Source organism: Camellia sinensis, chromosome 7 (genome assembly GCF_055761805.1).
Source record: "Camellia sinensis isolate YWXY chromosome 7, ASM5576180v1, whole genome shotgun sequence".
Lineage (NCBI taxonomy): Eukaryota > Viridiplantae > Streptophyta > Magnoliopsida > Ericales > Theaceae > Camellia > Camellia sinensis.
The window spans coordinates 143,689,506-143,709,253 of record NC_138967.1 but is presented as its reverse complement, the minus strand read 5'-3'; the positions used below and the strand labels follow the sequence as shown (position 1 = coordinate 143,709,253).

Genomic DNA, 19,748 nt, shown 5'->3' with positions numbered 1-19,748 from the left:
AACTTCATTTCCGGATAATGATAGTCTCGAGACGTTACTAGAGTTCCGGTTAGAAATAGCATTGATCAAGTGCCTTTCCAACAAGACTCCCAGAAACTCAAGGGTCCAATCAACATCCTAGAAATTAAATCCCATACCCACATAGTCACATAAGCATGTTATCAAATAACCACATAGCATATGGTACTACATCTACGTCTCTATCAAGCGAGACAAACCCATTGTGATCCTAATCACTTCCCACGTACCCAAAGTATTCGAACCCGGTACGCTCTGATACCAAGTTGTAACGCCCTCAAAATAATAACATTAAACCCATCAGATAAGACATGCATTTACATATAAACTAACCGCATTCCTTTCATTCATTAGAATTCCAAGACATAAGTATTACATGTTAACCTCATAACAAAATGCCCTACGGGCTTACAGCTTTCCAAGTTAACACTTGGTTACAACAAAGAGTTCTAACTCGTTTACACATTAAGCCCTTGGCTTGAAATTACATGTAATACATCAAAAGTAAAACGACAAAACTATGCCCGCCACTAGCCTCCCAGCTATGTCCTTGGAGGTGGCATGCTTCCTGTACCTGAAAATGATATTCCCATATAGGGTGAGCCACAGCCCAGTAGAAATACACTAAACCAACCATGGACAATGACTAAAACATTAGCAATTGATAGTTGGTCAACACTGATACCACCACATAAATTACATATTTATGTCAACGACTTACAAGTCCCAATTACTTTTCATTTTCCCTTTTTCAACAGATAAGCATGCTAGCTCTATCATCATTTCCACAGATATGTATAAAAACTATATCTCACATTCAGATAAGCATAAAAGCTATATCCACATTCTCTCAGATATGTATATCAACAATATCCACAGATAAGCATACAAGCTGTATCCACACTCTACAACAGATATGTATAACCACAATATCCACACTTCACAACAGATATGTATATCAACAATATCCACAGATAAGCATACAAGCTGTATCCACACTTCACAAAGATAAGCATATGAGCTCTATCTTCACTTCTCTAGACAAGCATATGAGCTCTGTCTACGGAGTTCATCCCCTATCTCCTCCCAATACCTATCCAGTTTAGAGGTACATCCCCTATCTTCCCCTAAACCGCGGAGTACATCCCCTATCTCCTCCTCTACACATAACGTATATAAACACATTGGTTCTATATACAATCACACAATACACACAATTAATGTATTCTATCAACCGTCAAGTTCCATGACACATTCCATTGATTAGTTTCCGTTTACCTAATCAACATGCATTGTCTACAACAATCTCGACTATCCTCCACCGATAGCCCCAAGCAGTTATTTCTAAAACAGAAAATAAATGCACAAATGGATATTCAATAAACATTTCATTTCCTCATTTCTCACCAATTAATTATCCCAATTAATTAAATAATGTAATTAGGCCATTTTTCATAATTACCATTTCAACCCTTAGGTCCCATTTTCATCAATGATTCAACAATCATTCCATTTTTCTATGCCAAACATGCATCTAGGTTTATTATGAATGAAACCCCAACTTTTGTAAAATTACACAAAAGCCCCAAACCATTACAAGATTACCAAACCAAGCCCAACATCTCAAAATACCAAAATTTAAAGACAAAACCCATAGAGAGGAGTAGGTTATCCCTACCTCAATTTCGGAGTCCCAAAGGAGAAGACGACAAAACCCAACGTGCTCCAAAACCCGAGATTTTCAGATTAAAATGAAGCCCTCGACGATCAACAACTTTTTTGTAAAGGCCAAAGGTGAGTAAATCACTCCTACTAGATCAAAACCTAGAGAGAAGGTAGAGTCTAGAGTGAGAGGCTCAACAATGGTGATTTTGGAAAAGTAAGAGAGAGAAGAGAAAGTGAAAAAGTGATTTGAAAAGTCACAATTTCGGGATTTAAACCCAGTCTTCCGCTCGAGCGTAAAACACCCCGCTCGAGCGGCCACTCACAGACTTCCGCTCGAGCGGCCAACCTCCCGCTCGAGCGCAGAATGCACTCGCCCAGCACTTTTGCAGAACCAGGCCTCCGCTCGAGCTCCCAACCCTACGCTCGAGCTCACAACACTGCACAACAAGATACTGGATGGATGTAATCTACGCTCGAGCGCCAACACCTCCGCTCGAGCGTACAGGCCAAAAATCTGGGCAACTAGATTTGGTTTCTAAACTCAACTAACCTGTAACAAACCCGCTCAACACATCCTATAATTCAAATACAAAGTAAGAAAGGATGTAAACAAGATAATAAACAACTACCAACATCCACGGACACATGTCCGGATCACTATACAACAAGGGTAAACCTGGGATCGCTATATTAGCTCCACTCCAACAATAAAATTTCACAACATCACTGTTAATTCAAACAATAAAATAATAACTATTTGCAGATCAATGAAAGTGCAAATGAAAACTGTGACCCAGAACACAACATTCACTGCATACATCTCACTTGCATGCTATTGATTTACAATTAAATTCTCATTATTTTATACTTTACTATAATTCTCCCCATGTTCTACTTACATCATCTACAATAACATGTCATTGAATCCAAAGAAGTAAAACTTCAATTCACAAAACTTCTGCAAACCAATACCCAAAAACCAAAAGTTCAAGGTCTTAAAAAATTCTCGCTTGTGCTGACACAATAAAGAACTAGAACCAAAAAAGAAACTTCACCTATTTTTCAAAAATAGCAACAAGGTATGGTAAGCCAACAAAATAGCGCCTGCATATCTACACCCAAAAGCCAACTTTCACTAGATGAAGCACCACTACGATCCATTAGTCACTACTAAAAAAAGTACTTTTTGCGACCGCTATAAGCCGTCGCAAATAATAAAAAAGCAGTCGCAAAAGACTTTTTGCGACTGCCCATGCGACGGCAAATGAGGGTCGCGAATGTGGGGGTGGCAAATACTTTTTGCGACCGCAAAATAACAGTCGCAAATTATTTGCGACCGTCTAACCTACTTATAGCGACTGATATTTTGCCGTCGCAAAAGAGTTTAAAAAAAGCCTACAATGTATTAGCAACCATCTTCTTACCGTCGCAAAAAAAACAAAAAAAAAAAAAACAAAACCTACAATCATATATATATTCAAATATTATATACCATAAACGTAAAGACATATTTGCAAAAATCTCAACATTCATGCATTATTTGTCATTTCTTCCCTCAATAAAATTCCCTTTAAAAAAAAAAAAAACCTATCCACAAATCATATAGATATGTCCAAAAAGAAAAACAAATATCCCTAAAAGAAGAGGTACAAACACATTATTTTCCATTTCTTCCCTCAATAAGACCTTATGTAATCATGGATTTGGGGCAACTCACTAAACCAGAACCTGTTTAGGGGCCTTATAATTGGATTATGCGGACCATGAACACAGTCAACGGCAGCGATAGAGCCGTAGCAAAAATATATGTATTCCCTTGCACAACCTGCAAGGGTAGGCTCAAAAAAACTAGCTCTGTAGTGGACACCATAACAAACAAAATATTTATAGATTGCTATCAAGGCATTCAGCACCTGAGACCAGCTGCAATCCGCCCAGAAAAATAGTCCCTGCAGCCATTCTTCATATCAATGATCTGCCAACAGTGCTTCAGGTTACTACCAACATTCTTTACAATTGTACCACCCATCTTCAATCTTGGAGAATTAGTAGAACCTGTCCAAAATTGTAAATGGAGTGAGTACAACCAAGCAGAACACTACTGGAAGAAGTGAACAAACAAGCAAAAAATTATAAAAAGAATTCATGACACTTGATACATCAAAAATTTTAAACAAAAGATGCAAGTGATTTGATCTCAAAAGAAATGAAGATCTTAACAATGCAAATGCCAAAACATTATGAACAGCTACAAAACAAGGGGGGATGGGTGGAAAGACATATGAACACTTAAAAAACTAATATAAAGCTTTCAATTTTAAAATAATCTGGCAGTTTCACCACAGAAAATTCTTACCAATTACAAGGGAGAAAACCCCCTATTAAGACTACTTGCCTTAAAATAATCATGCATATTCTTTTTCATGCAAAGGATACTACAATTACGACCCATGCATATTATATATATGAATCAAACATGAGAGGCAGCACACACTATTAAGACTACTTGACTTTTTTATTCTACATCACATTCACAGTCACTTCCAAACACAAAATATACTCCACATGATGTTGCAGTTTATATACCAAATGGAGCCATTCTTAACCTTCATAAAAGTATCACAACTACAAAAGGTTGCAGAGTATTGAAGAAGACCAGAGTATTTCACTCCTCTGAACAATACGACAATTGTCTTCTCTCTTTTTTTAATTATAGAGCAAGACTGTAATTGCAAATAAAGGGATAAATATTTTTTTCCCATATCCATGGTCCAAGAGAAAATGCTAGTGATTTTAAGGAGTCCAGTAATTCGTTTTCTGTGGGGAGTTTTAGTTGGGAAATATTTATCTTCGTGGGCTAAAATCAAAACACAACTCAGAGAAAACTTGCCTGATTAATCAATAGGTCGAGTATGAACTTAGGAAAATTGTACTCAAATTTTTTATGTAGGAAGAATGCTGGAAAGCCAATCAAATACAATTTGCTGCCTATTTTGGTATTTTGTTCTGTTATTTAATCTAATGTGGTAAAATCCTTTTACCTCTAACTCAAAGGAAATTTCAGCTGTGTGAAGTACATATTATAATGTAACTTCATTAATCAAGTTAACCACAAGCCTATCTGGCATTAGATAAAAATTGCCTTTTTGTTGAATATATAATCACATGTATTTATCTCAATGTTGCTAGAAAAAATCAACTTAAGAAATACTTACAAATTGGCAAGACAAATCTGTTTCATCATTCAAACAAGTTTTCAGCGCTCATTGAAATGATGCAATGTGACCAAAGGTCTTTAGAATTGCCATCAACCACTCAAAATAAAGAAGAGAAAAATCCTTCTATAATATTAAATTTTATGGGCTAGCTCAATGTCAAGCAAATCAATGTTGAAGGTAGTCAGGTAGACAGCTTTATGGCTAACCCAACTGGCCACCATAGCCCAAAGGTTCTGGTAAAATGAAAATCATCAACCTCCCGAAACCAAAAAATAAAAGTAAATAAACATAGATACACACATGTATATGCAACTGAAATTTTATTAAACAATTAAATCTCTAAGATTTTGAAAGGTGTTGGAATACCTCCTCCATCTCAGGTTCGTAACAGTACTCCATCACCTTCTTCATAACTGGTTTCTTCCCTCTGACAGAACCTGCAGACTTTGAAACATCATTTTCCTCAACCTGCAGAGAAGAAAACAATACTTCTCTCAGATATCTAATACTTTTTCAAACGTCATTTGGATTAGAAGTAACAGGAATTGATAAAAGGACAGCAGAATGATGAGCCGGAGAATAAATCTAGCATAGCAAGCCAAGCGTTTGAAGAGTTAGAGCTCAAGTTCAACAAGATATGAAACTGGTGACAAACCTTTTCAACTTCAGTCATGAAGTAATCATCCATAGAATGAATTCTCGGGGCATCACCACCATTTTCAACCTCAAGATCACGCAACAGCTTTGCCAAGTAACTCTTCCCACTACCTGAAAATGCAATGCCAGTGTTAACTCTACAGGTGGTTATAACCCAGTCATAGAATCACTTGTGTGTGTGTGTGTGTAGGAGGAATGGGGTAGAGAGGATTAGGACCTGTACTTCCTACCTGCCATCTAAGAGTTTTTAAACTTAAGATTGGATTTAAGAGGTTCGATGCCTACAATCAATACTCATATCCTAGCCATGTAACATAGGACTAAACCATATATATCTATTTGCCAAAAGCATATCCTTCTCAACAGCTTCACTACTAGCAGTCACTAAGACTGAGATGAACTCTATAATCTGAATGGTAGCATGTTAAATGATAATCATAATTAAGTAGCATTAATTCATATTGACTATCCATCTTCATTTATGAAAACTCCAACATTTTCCCTTGGGATAAGGAGAGAAAAACAAGGCAAAGTGGTGGATTTAGCCTTGCACAAATAACATTTTTTTACTCTAAAATGCCAAAAGAAAAGAATACCTTCAGACGATGTTTTCCAAGAGGTGGCTGCAACTTGCCATATGTCGTAATCAAGGCATTGTCATTCGATGAAACATCCAAAAGCTTGAGTAAATCACCTTCAAAAGAAAACAGAGACGAAAATTATTGGTTCCTCATGATATCCTAATGGTACAACTCTTTGACCACATTTCCTTATATGAAACAAATTTATAACCATAACGATTGGACAGCAATGTGTGATTCGTAACTTTGTTTCTTTTCTTGGAAGATTTCTTGCTCTCATGTGCAATCTCTTGTTATTTTTTGATTACTATAAATTCATGCTATGGCTGAGAAAAAAAAGTAAGTATTTTCCCCACATATTTGTATCAACAGCACCATTATCAATATGGAGCAGGCCTACAACAATGTAAACTATCATGCAGCATATCATCCAGCTTACAAATCTTCTGAACTGCCAATTATTTTTCTCAAAAAATTTAAATACAAACTCAATATTGGATATATCTGAGTTGGGAGAACTAGTTTTAAACAATCAGAATCTCCTTAATCGTAGCATAAATAAGCAAAACACAGTTATACATTACATGGATATATATATATATATAGAGAGAGAGAGAGAGAGAAAGAGAGAGTACCGAAGAGCAGAGAAGAGAGCTGGATTACAGAGACATCAGATGGATTATAGATATCAGTGAGTCTAAAAGTTTGATAACATCAAATGGATTTAATAGTGAGATTGAATTTGCAATCACCTGCAAGAAAAACTATAGATAACTTCATTTGACTAACGCTAGATAAAATTACAAAGAACTGCAATCGTAAGATTGTCATATCAATTTGATGAGCAAATACTGAATCTAAAGATAACTAAATTAATCACAATAAACCAAAGAACTCTGATCTACAAAACCAGATCAAACACAATTTCAAACGAGAACGAGAACAAACCAACAAAAAAATGTATTATTATGGGTACGTGAGCGAGAGCAAGAGCGAGAGCAAGAGCGAGATAGAAAGCAAGAACGAGAGAGAGAGTCGAGTGAGCCTACTAGGGCAAAACCAAAGGGCGCAAATAAATGAAAGAAAATAGGGACCTTTTACTACCTACTTGCGTTTCATCATGCTGTTGCGTTTTTTTTTTTTTTTTTTGCCACGGCTAATCAAACAGTCGCAAAAAACTAGACGCAAAAAGTCAATTTTCTAGTAGTGAATGTTACGTCCAAATAACACAAATGGGCAAAATAGTCCAGTCAAGCCTATTAGATGAACAAATGATTCAAAAATAAACGAGGATCTCAGTAATGCAAAACACAAAATACATTCAGACATCCTTATCCAAAGAAGAAGCAATTATTCTGTGTAAATTTAGATGTATAAATAATGCATTTTATTTTTCATATTAACTGAGTTTTAAACATCAAATTCTAGAAAAAATTGTTCCGTTAAATTCGTATGCCAGTCCATGAAACTATTGCTATTATACCATATGTAGATCATTTTTATTTGCGTCTATCTTGTATAATTATGCTAAACATGCACAATCCCAGTTAGACATGAGCTTTATTTGACAAAGGATGCTGAAATTAGATTTTATACCAAATCCTTTCCACAATTTTATATTTATACCAAATTGATATTAACATTGTCACTCACAATATAAAAGATACTAGACAGTAAAGTTTAGTGTTATAAAAATTACCTAATAGACTAAGCAAGAGATACTGGGTGCATGTCCAACTAGGCACATTGGACACAAATCATGTACTCTTTGAAGTCTTACACGTGTCAAGTGTTCAACACCATTACTTCTTGCATTTAGAAAAGTCAAAAGCAACATAAGAGATACTAAGAATAAAAACCACAATTTAGAATACTAAGAATAATTATATGTTGTGAAAGACATTACCATTGCTTCTTTGAATAGATACTCCTGCAAGTGAATGCAATATTTGAAATCATTACACTAATAAAACCAGTCCAGTTGAAAGAAAGTTCCGTCAGTGATGCCATTGATAAGCCTAATATAGAATTTGAGAGGATTATCATCAGCAAAAGAATATGTTGCTCAATTTATTTGATCAAACACGATTCCAAAACACATCACATAAATGCTTTGCTTCGTTATTTATGTGTACAGCTAAAAGTACAACGGAATCACATGACATGGGCCAAATTGAGTGCTGCATACACGGTAAGTTGTTCAATTCCCCTCAATAACAACTTGGATTTCAGCTCCATGCCATCGTTCCTTATTGTCCCGTTTTTCATGTAAGTGAATGTGAGGAATGTTCCTAATGATTGAAAGAAGCTCCATTTATAAACTATAAAGAAAGAAACGAAAAGTACAACAAAATTAAACCGGAGACTTACAACTATGCACATTCACAATGTAACAATAGTCATAGGATTATAAGTTATGCCTTATATAAATCATACCGATGAATGTCTATATCAAGCCTGCAAAATGAACTATAATTTTGGCCCTTCATTGATGATGAAATGTCAATAGGAAGCCCTGTACTCATCTTGGACCAAATTAATGCCTACATAAGGACAAAGATCAAATTGTTGACCATATTATATTATAAGCATAAGAATATGGTTGACCAAATTCACATTCATATTCTATCATGATTATTAAACGAAGAACCATAGGAACTAAAATATACAAATAAAGCCTAATGGAAGGGCACAAATATATATTCTCACACTAAGACTTGAAGATGCATAAATTGGTTAAATGATGTCAAACATTACCATCTTTGCACCAAGTCCAAACTTTCCGCGTGTCTGCTTCAAGCCATATTTTGTCTCAGACAAAACTACACAAATATAAATATTCTCACAATAAGTCAATCTTACAATATCATTATAGAGTTGAAACATATTAATCCTAGCAATTCTCAATGTAATATGAACACACTGAATGTCCATGATCAAACAAATATTCCAGTCCATGTGCCAACAATAAATCGTATCAAATGGAAACGGTATCTTGCAAGTAGTGTCAAACCTCGTCCAAACATATTGGGAATATCATCATGTGGCATTCCTCTTCCATTGTCCTACATTAAAAGCAAAGCATAGTAAATAGAGTCAACCTACAGAGAATAGTAATTTGGGCATAGCTTTCACCACTTTTTGCAACAAATATTGCAAAGCCAATACACAAATCTCTTTACCTTTCCACACAAACAGGGCAAAAGAGAAACACATCACTAATGCAAATTCAAATTCAAACAGATCACTAGAGCTTATTCTCCAGGTTTTGAGTCAATAAGTTCAACTCCAGCGTAAGTAATTTTCATTTTCTGTACAAACCATTTGATCAGAGGTTACTAATGCAAAACAGTTGAGTAATGCAAACAGTTGAGTAGTGCAAAGAGGCAAATGATCAAAATAATTCCATTGACCAGAGCTTATTAAGGCAAAACAATTCATTTATCCAAACCAAGTACCAAGTGGTTAATTGATTGGCGATTGACACAATCACCACACAACAAATTTTATGAGATTGGATATGTAAATTTAAGTAATGTATTGAAGAAGAAATTGAGAGATATACACTAATAGTTATGGAAAATGCAAGAAAATAGGGCAAGAATAAGATGAGTTGAACCAGTACATACCTGTACGAGGATGAGACGAATTAGTCGAACCAGAGCTTCCTCGTATGATATGTATGTGTAGATAGATAGATAGTGATATGTATGTGTAGATAGATAGATAGATAGATAGATAGATAGAGAGAGAGAGAGAGAGAGAGAGAGAGAGAGATTGGGGGCGAGATTGAGAGAGAGATTCATACCGCTGGAGATCTTCAGACGACAATGACGAGCGAGAGAGCAGAGCTATACAGGTCTGTTGAACGCGTGCGAGAGAGAGAGAGAGAGAGAGAGAGAGAGAGAGAGAGAGAGAGAGAGAGAGACTGATCCGCCATAGATCTTTAGAGCTATTTGTCAATTCTCTCTCTAGAATCATCTAGAACACAAGCTATCAGAGATATATACACAAATATATGCATGTATATAAAGAGAGAGAAAGAGACCTGGAAGAGGTTGAGGAGGGTAAGGGCGAAGGCGAGGCAGCCGAAGGAGAGAGAAACGTTAATGGCGACCTGAGATCTGAGAGCTTCGACGATTGATTTAAGACAGAGAGAGAGAGAGAAGGGGGGAACGATATCAATGTTTGTGAAATAGGGCTAGGGCAATTATAAGGAAAAAAGGAAGAAAAGATAAATATAAGGAATAAATAGATTATTTGCGACTGATAATTAGGGGGTCGCAAATTGTATAGTAGCAAAAGGTCATTTTTCTAGTAGTGAGTCTTCCTCCAACAAAAAAAGGGTTTGGTTCCTTTCCAATGTTTTAGCCTCTGCACATCCAGTTCATTAAATTATAAGTTTGACAGTAGCATACTCTAATCAAAACCAGTTTGGATCTTTCAAATGAATTTTGGCATAAATTTTTTGGAAGATTAGTTGGTCAGATTTTCTACAATTGGCCCCAATCTAAACACGGGCCTCAGCTTATTTAGGTCATATCGTCCATTTACTTTTTTGCACGGTTTTTCATAATAAGCCAATAAGTCGAGAAAAAAGCCACCTCCCAAAATAATGATAAGAATTGATCGGCGTATATACAGAAGAAATGCACCATTATTGGCACAAGGTTATTTTTCAGCACAAGCTTATTTTTCAGCAAAAATGTACCAAAAAAGAAACATGATACATTTACACACGAGCAAAAATTAGGAATTGACCAATGTATATACAGAAGAAATGCACACCAATCAATGTTCGTGCTAGTGGCATCAAAGAGATTACTGGTCTACCTATAGAGATGAATTATATAACTGCTGCAGAGTTTTACCTAAACAACATACACCATGTTGGATTTTCTTCATGATCGTCACAATAATGAATAATGACCTCAAATCTTCTGCCATAGCATCAAGCATGGATAAATCAATTTAAGTGTGACATGATTGTTGCAAGAAAGTAGCTGTCAGTACTGAATACTAATCAATCTAATGAACTTGCACCACAGCAGCATACACCCAAATTTATTTCCCAACAGCTACACAAGTGTAATATCTTCACAATATGACCAATCTTGCCAGTGGGTTTACATTGTTAACGATGATCCTATGAATACTTTTTGGTCCATGATAATGGTTTCAGCTGAACTTCATTCTACCCAAAACACTATACCTTTATAGAGAGCCCAGAGCACATATTGTTGGAAATGGTAGAAAAATTCTGGGTAAAATCAGAATTTTTTCTTAAGTTTGGTCTATTTTTTAGGTGGGCCCCGAGCGTCGATTTACTCGGGTTAAAGTGGTAACGCGTTCTATGCCGCGTTGTGATTCACGTGGTATATTTGGTTGCTCAAAACCATTACCGAGTGAATGGGAAATTGAAGTCAAAGTGTGCTCCATGGAAATGGAGTTTTGGTGGAAATTCCTTAAGGTTGTAAATTGGCTTGTCCCACATTGATTTGGTGGGAAGTTTTGAAAGGGTTTATAAGGCTTGGGTTAGATACTTGGGGTGTGCCCCAAGGGGTACCCAAGTGTTTTAGAGGGAGAGGTTATGGGCTAGACCCATTAGACCCAAAAATCACCACGCGCGCCGCCGCCGCCGGTTGGGCTTGTTCGGCCCAATATTAATCTTTTTGGATAAAAAATATTTGAATTTAATTTTATTTTTTGGTAAAATAAAATCCAAAATTCAAATTAAACTGGTTTGGATTTACTGTTCAAGCCAAACAGGGCCCTTCCCGTTTTCAAACAGAATTAAACTGGTTTGGATTTTCTGTTCATCCAAACAGAGTTCTTCCCGTTTTTTATCTGTTTGAATTATTAACCCAACAGATTCAAATATGTTTAAATTCAAAACTAACAGGTTTCATACCTGTTCAATTCAAAACTAAGAGCCACCTTTACATCTATAAATAGACTAGCCTCCCATTTGGATTTAACTCCAATTTTCGTACTCCATCCTCTGCTTTAAATCTCTGCATTTTGCTACATTTTATTTCTAAAAGAAAGAGTGTAAACACTTTGTGTGTTCGACGAACGATTAAATTGTAGTGCTGCTTTTATTCGTTGATAAGATCATTTTATCCTGGGAGATAGACGTCCAAATTCTGAAAGCACCGTGGAGAGGACGAATCTGTCTTAAGGGCACAGTGTTAAACACTGGACTTGATCAGAAAAGTTATTCAAATAAATTAACCAAGTAAGTTGTTTAATTTTTATTCTGTTTTTATTTATTTATTTAAATCATATTTTAATTTTATTTTTGTAACAAAATAAAATCTGTTTTTATTTATTTATTTATTTATTTCGAGTTTGATTTTTGTAATCAAAACAAATTCTCTCATTTTCTTTATTTCTTTAGATTCTGGTTGTTGTTTAGTACATAACAGAATGTAATTTTATTAAATACAGTGAAGATTGCCCTACAATCTTAAGACATATCTCTTTTTGGTATCTTCATTGTATTTAATTTTCTGTATTTTCAAATTAATATTCTGGTTGGAAAAACAAATAGTGATTTATGCTATTTGACAGATAGTAGTAATATACTGTCTTTTTTCTTTGACAACTAGTAGTAATATACTGGTGTCATTAACAATTGCAGAATATTATTTGGTATTACAGAAAATTATTGTGATATTTTATTTTCCTAGTTTTAGTAACAAGGAAAATAACATTATTTTGTTATTATCATTTATTTTCTTGTTTTAGTAACTAGAATTTATTTTCTGGTTTTGGTAACTAGAAAATTATTTTGTGTTTTTTCTGATTTTTGTAATCAGATATTATTTTGATATTTTATTTTTCTAAGTTTTAGTAACAAAGAAAATAAAATTATTTTATTTTCTTGTTTTAGTAACAAGGAAAATAAAATTATATTATTTTCTAGTTTTAATAACAAGAAAAATAAAATTATTTTGTGTTATAATTTATTTTCTGGTTTTAGTAACTAGAACATTAATTTGTGGTATTTTATTTTCTAGTTTTAGTAACATAGAAAATAAAATTATTTTGTATTATAATTTATTTTCTGGTTTTAGTAACTAGAAAATTAATTTTGTTAATCAATCATGTAACTTTGTGTATCGGTCACAATCTGTAAATTTTGTACGTGACTTACGATTTTGTTTGTAAGATCATTTAATTTTAAACCCTTTGTGAAAATGTGTTAATTCTTTTGACTTTATCATAGTTCATTATGGGTATACATGGTAGAATTTGTTTCTAGAATAAAATATTAGTTTTATAAGCTAATTTCATTTTTATTACGAAGAAATCTTTGTTTTCTGAATCATTCTTTATTTTCTGTATATGGATCTGTAGTTGTGAATAATTCTGCACATAAGTCGGAAAATATATATATTCACAACAACATTTGAATGCATATTTAATTAGTTTATTTATGTACAAATCAAACTTATTAAATGAAGGTATGTTTTGTCATTTTGGAGTTTGAAATTCAAAACGCATTGAATTTTATTTATGAGTTGAGAATCTTTTTATTTCATGATGCAAATTTTGGGATCATGCATGATTAATTTATTTTGTTAACTCATTATTTTTAGTTGATGCGTTTGATATGCATGTATGATGTCAACTCAAGTTATTTCTTAACAAAAATTTCATGTGATTTGGAATGTTAAATTGATATGTTGATTAATTTGGGGTTTTCCAATCAATTTTGAATGGGTGTTTAAATACCAGAGAAATTTAAACATGAAGATGTATGTAGTTATATCGTTCCATTTAATTGGAAAGTAAATTTAAGAAATCTTTTATGTTGATTTTTAGTTTATTTTGAATTATGTGACATGAGATGTCATTAATAATTATTTTACTTGCGCAGTAGAATTTGTTCAACCATGAACCATTTTATTAATATGGGGGTGTATCCCTCGCATTAGTTGAGATAATTTAATTTTCTTCCGTCACAAATTTTTTTTATGACAGTGACATTTATTTGTTATTGAATTGCAAAAATGTATACAATCAAATGGGTTTTTGATTCTTAGGCAAAATTTTTTATGAGGATATGATTTTGTCAAAACATTAATTCTGACTTGAGTAGTCATAATTATTTTGGTTTTTTCTTGAATTTGTTTTGAAATTCATTGAATATATTAGAAGTGATAGGGGTGGTGAATATGATGCACCATTAAATGAATTTTGTGCACAACATGGCATTATTCACCAAACTACAGCCCCTTATTCTCCACAGCAAAATGGAATTGCTAAAAGGAAGAATAGAACCTTAAAAGAAATGATGAATGCCATGTTACTAAGTTCAGGCTTACCACAGAACTTGTGGGGGGAAGCAATATTGTCTGCTAATTATGTTCTTAATAGAATACCCCACAAGAAAACCAATAGCATTCCTTATGAATTGTGGAAAGGTCGACCACCTTCCTACAAATACTTAAAAGTGTGGGGGTGTTTGGCAAAAGTTGAAGTACCTGTTCCTAAAAAGACTAAGATTGGACCAAAAACAGTAGATTATGTGTTTATTGGTTATGCTCAGAATAGTAGTGCATATCGGTTTCTGACTTATAAATCAGAAATACCTGATATAAATGTGAACACTATTATAGAGTCAAGGAATGCTGTGTTTTTTGAACATGTCTTTCCTTATAAGAAAGGACAGGAATTGAAGTTCACAGAAAAGAACTTATGATTGTACACAAAGTCAAGAGACTAATGACAATCAAACACAAGAGACTAGTAATGGTCTCGACCAACAGGATTTAACTGATGATGAACCAAGACGAAGTAAGAAAGCGAGAACATCAAAATCCTTTGGTCCAGATTTCTGACATACTTGTTAGAAAATGAACCTCAAAGCTTTAAGGCAGCAATGACAGGTCCTGAAGCACCTTTGTGAAAAGAGGCTGTTAATAATAAAATTGAATCCATTATGCAAAATCATACTTGGGAATTGGTGGATCTTCCACCAGGTTCTAAACCTCTTGGATATAAATGGATATTCAAGAGAAAAATGAAAGCAGATGGTTCAATTGACAAGTATAAAGCAAGACTTGTAGTTAAAGGTTATAGACAAAAGGAAGGTCTGGACTATTTTGACACATATTCCCCTATGACAAGAATAACATCCATTCGCATGCTCATTTCTATAGCAGCGTTGTTTAATTTAGAAATACATCAAATGGATGTTAAGACAACTTTCTTAAATGGTGATCTAAATGAAGAGATCTATATGGAACAACCCGAAAGGTTTGTAGTATCAGGGCAAGAAAAGAAAGTTTGTCGACTTGTAAAATCCCTTTATGGATTAAAACAAGCACCTAAGCAATGGCATGAAAAATTTGATCATGCAATGTTTACTAATGGGCTTAAGATAAACGAATGTGACAAATGCGTCTACGTTAAAAACACTGACCAAGGATATGTCATAGTTTGTCTTTATGTGGATGACATGCTTATCATTAGAAGCAGTCAAAACATGATCAAATCAACTAAGCAAATGCTTAACAAAAGATTTGATATGAAAGAAATATGGGGGTCGCAGATGTTATATTAGGAATGAAAATTTCTAAAACATCTGACGGATATGCATTATCTCAATCTCATTAACTTGAGAAAATTCTTGATAAATTTATCAAGGATGATTTGAATTTAGCTAGAACACCTGTAGACATCAGTCTTTATTTATCGAAAAATAAAGGTGATGCAGTGTCTCAGTTAAAATACTCCTAAATCATTGGAAGCCTAATGTACCTAATGAATTGTACTCGTCCTGATATAGTTTATGCTATTAGTAAATTGAGTAGGTACACTAGTAACCCTGGAGAAGACCATTGGAAAGCGATCATTCGGGTTCTTAGATATCTAAGATTTACTCGTGATCATGGTTTGAACTTTACTCGATATCCAGCAGTACTCGAAGGTTATTGTGATGCCAATTGGATATCAGATACTAAAGATTCAAAATCCACTAGTGGATATGTCTTTACTCTAGGAGGCGCTGCTATTTCTTGGAAGTCTACGAAACAAACTTGCATCGCACGATCCACAATGGAATCGGAGTTCATTGCTTTAGACAAAGCAGGTGAAGAAGCAGAATGGCTTCATCACTTCTTAGAAGACATTCCAATGTGGCCGAAACCTGTGTCAGCTATTTGCATTCATTGTGATAGTCAATCTGCAATAGGCAGGGCACAGAATCACATGTATAACGGTAAGTCACGACATATTCATCGTCGACATAATACCGTAAGGCAATTGTTGTCAAACAGAATAATCTCAATAGATTATATAAAATCTAAAGAGAATATTGCGGATCCGTTAACAAAAGGTTTGACAAAAGAGCTAGTGTATAGTTCATCAAAAGGGATGGGATTAAAGCCTATTACATAAGAGTCGTCATAATGGTAACCCTACTTATATGACTGGAGATCCCAAGAACTAAGTTCAAATGGACAACTAAGTTATGTATGGCTCACCAGAAATCACCAAGGGATTAAAATTCCTACCCATTCCTACGGTGAGCGTGATATCTGCAACATATGTTGTCTGCAGGGGTATAAAGATAAGCTTTGCTTTTAATGATTACTTATATCTTGATTAAAGGCATAAAATCAAGACGAGTATAAGGAGATATTCACAATAAGAATCACCTATATGAGTGTTGAACTGGGGCCGGTTCTATGAGAATGAAAAAGGCTACATTCTCTAGAAATACTCATGGAAAACCAGGTGCGTTCAAGGCCAAAATGAACACAACAGTGAGAACCACGATGTGTCAGAAGATATTTTGTGTGAAATCTATTGTCTTGGCTTACACAAACGGCTGAACAATTCAAGGCATCGCGTCCATTGGTTAGCCAGTAAGTCCGATAGGTTATCACTAAGGAAGGTTCAAGGCCGAAAACTACCTATCCTGATGCAAGATATTTTCGACTTATACTCTTTCGTAAAAGTCTACATATTGTTGCATTTCCGTTGTCATCAAATTCCATTCATGTGGGGGATTGCTGGAAATGGTAGAAAAATTCTGGGTAAAACCAGAATTTTTTCTCAAGTTTGGTTTATTTTTTAGATGGGCCCCAAGCGTCGATTTACTCGGGTTAAAGTGGTAACGCGTTCTATGCCGCGTTGTGATTCACGTGATATATTTGGTTGCTCAAAACCATTACCGAGTAAATGGGAAATTGAAGCCAAAGTGTGCTCCATGGAAATGGAGTTTTGGTGGAAATTCCTTAAGGTTGTAAATTGGCTTGTCCCACATTGATTTGGTGGGAAGTTTTGAAAGGGTTTATAAGGCTTGGGTTAGATTCTTGGGGTGTGCCCCAAGGGGTACCCAAGTGTTTTAGAGGGAGAGGTTATGGGCAAAATGGGCTAGACCCATTAGACCCAAAAATCACCACGCCCCGCCGCCGTCCGTCTAGTCGGTCGGGCGGGCGGGCTGGCTGGGCCTGGGCGCGTGGCGCGGGGTTGGGTTGGGCTTGTTCGGCCCAATATTAATCTTTTTGGGTCAAAAATATTTGAATTTAATTTTATTTTTTGGTAAAATAAAATCCAGAATTCAAATTAAACTGGTTTGGATTTACTGTTCAAGCCAAACAGGGCCCTTCCCGTTTTCAAACAGAATTAAACTAGTTTGGATTTTCTGTTCATCCAAACAGAGCCCTTCCCGTTTTTTATCTGTTTGAATTATTAACCCAACAGATTCAAATCTGTTTAAATTCGAAACTAACAGGTTTCATACCTGTTCAATTCAAAACCAAGAGCCACCTTTACATCTATAAATAGACTAGCCTCCCATTTGGATTTAACTCCAATTTTCGTACTCTATCCTCTGCTTTAAATCTCTGCATTTTGCTGCATTTTATTTCTGAAAGAAAGAGTGTAAACACTTTGTGTGTTCGACGAACGATTAAATTGTAGTGCTGCTTTTATTCGTTGATAAGATCATTTTATCCTGAGAGATAGACGTCCAAATTCTGAAAGCACCGTGGAGAGGACGAATCTGTCTTAAGGACACAGTGTTAAACACTGGACTTGATCAGAAAAGTTATTCAAATAAATTAACCAAGTAAGTTGTTTAATTTTTATTCTATTTTTATTTATTTATTTAAATCAGATTTTAATTTTGTTTTTGTAACAAAATAAAATCTGTTTTTATTTATTTATTTATTTATTTATTTCGAGTTTGATTTTTGTAATCAAAACAAATTCTCTCCTTTTCTTTATTTCTTTAGATTCTGGTTGTTGTTTAGTAAACAACAGAATTTAATTTTATTAAATACAGTGAAGATTGCCCTACACATATTGCAGTCGACACCAACCCAGACACCTCTAATATCACGTATGTCGCGGATATCTAGTGATTTTTTCTTGCTCTTCATGTATTTATTCAACACTTCGTTTTTCTTTTCACTTTTTTTTTTCTTTATAAAGAAAATGAACTTAACAATTAGACTTCATCTGACTGAAAAACAGCAGCAGCCAAACATGAGTGTGAGCGAACCCTTAAAGAGCAATGTAGATCTCCAAGCTTCGCTTTTTATAGTCTTGGGTCAAGAGGATTGAAGGGAATCTGCAAGAGAGCTTATGTTTGCACCAACTGCATGAACTTTTATGAGGAGCCAAGAAAAAGGCTGGATATAATGATTGAGAAATCAGGTTGTTTTCCCCAATCAGATTGGATAAACGGCTTCAAAACTCCAAGCTGAAGTTTCAGAAATCAGAGGGGATGAAACAAGAAGACTCAAACCTATTCTATCCACCTGCAATCCCAATATTTCTCACTACCACACCAAGCGTTGTGATTGTAACTCCAAGTATAAAGGATCCATCGCTATCATTATGAATCCCCTAAGGCACAGGGGACCTCTGCCCCTTCCCCTTTCGATGATTGGGAGGGGCAGGAGGCAGTTTAATGCCTGAGGGTTTTGATAACAGTCTTCTCGGGAGACCTAGAATCCCTCAAATTGAAAACAATTGATTTATGACATGGTGGTAAGGATGAAAAAGTGTTATAGAACAAGAAGCCACATCAAGGAAAATGCTGAAAGCAAACGAGAGCTATACTCTTGTAAGAATTCTAAAGAATTTATGTATATTCAATTGTATTTACTGAACAAAGAATACATCACTTATATAGAACACTAAATCTTAATCCTAAATAGGAAACAAGAACAAACCTAAACCTAAACCAATCCTAAATAGGAAACAACAGGAATAAACCTAAGCTAATCTTAAATAGAAAACAACATTCACATAAAATGTACTATACTAATATTATTCTCACACCCCCGCTCAAACTCAAGGTGTTTGGGCAGAAAACATTGAGAAGTTTGCCAAGAAGAAACTGAAACCGAGCAATGGTGTGAGTGTTGGTAAAAAAGTCAACAAGCTGCAGAGCCGAAGAGACGAAAGGAAGCGAGATAGAGCCAGACTGCAGATGCTGACGAACAAAATGACAATCAATCTCAATGTGCTTGGTCCGCTCATGAAAGACAGTGTTATGTGCAATCTGAATAGCACTGCAGTTGTCACAATAAAGGAAGGTCGGGGAAGACTGAGGGACGCCCAAGTCAGAAAAAAGACAACG

General features: G+C 34.9%; 1 long non-coding RNA gene across 1 annotated transcript; it reads right to left on the bottom strand.

Moving 5' to 3' along the window:
- Positions 1-3,318: 3,318 nt before the first annotated feature.
- On the bottom strand, positions 3,319-6,887 carry LOC145795361 (uncharacterized). The gene is made up of 5 exons (XR_014336149.1): positions 6,775-6,887; positions 6,155-6,252; positions 5,557-5,669; positions 4,040-5,369; positions 3,319-3,738 (listed from the first exon to the last, which is right to left on the bottom strand). It is a non-coding gene; the product is annotated as an uncharacterized LOC145795361 (long non-coding RNA).
- Between the last annotated feature and the right edge of the window lie 12,861 nt (positions 6,888-19,748).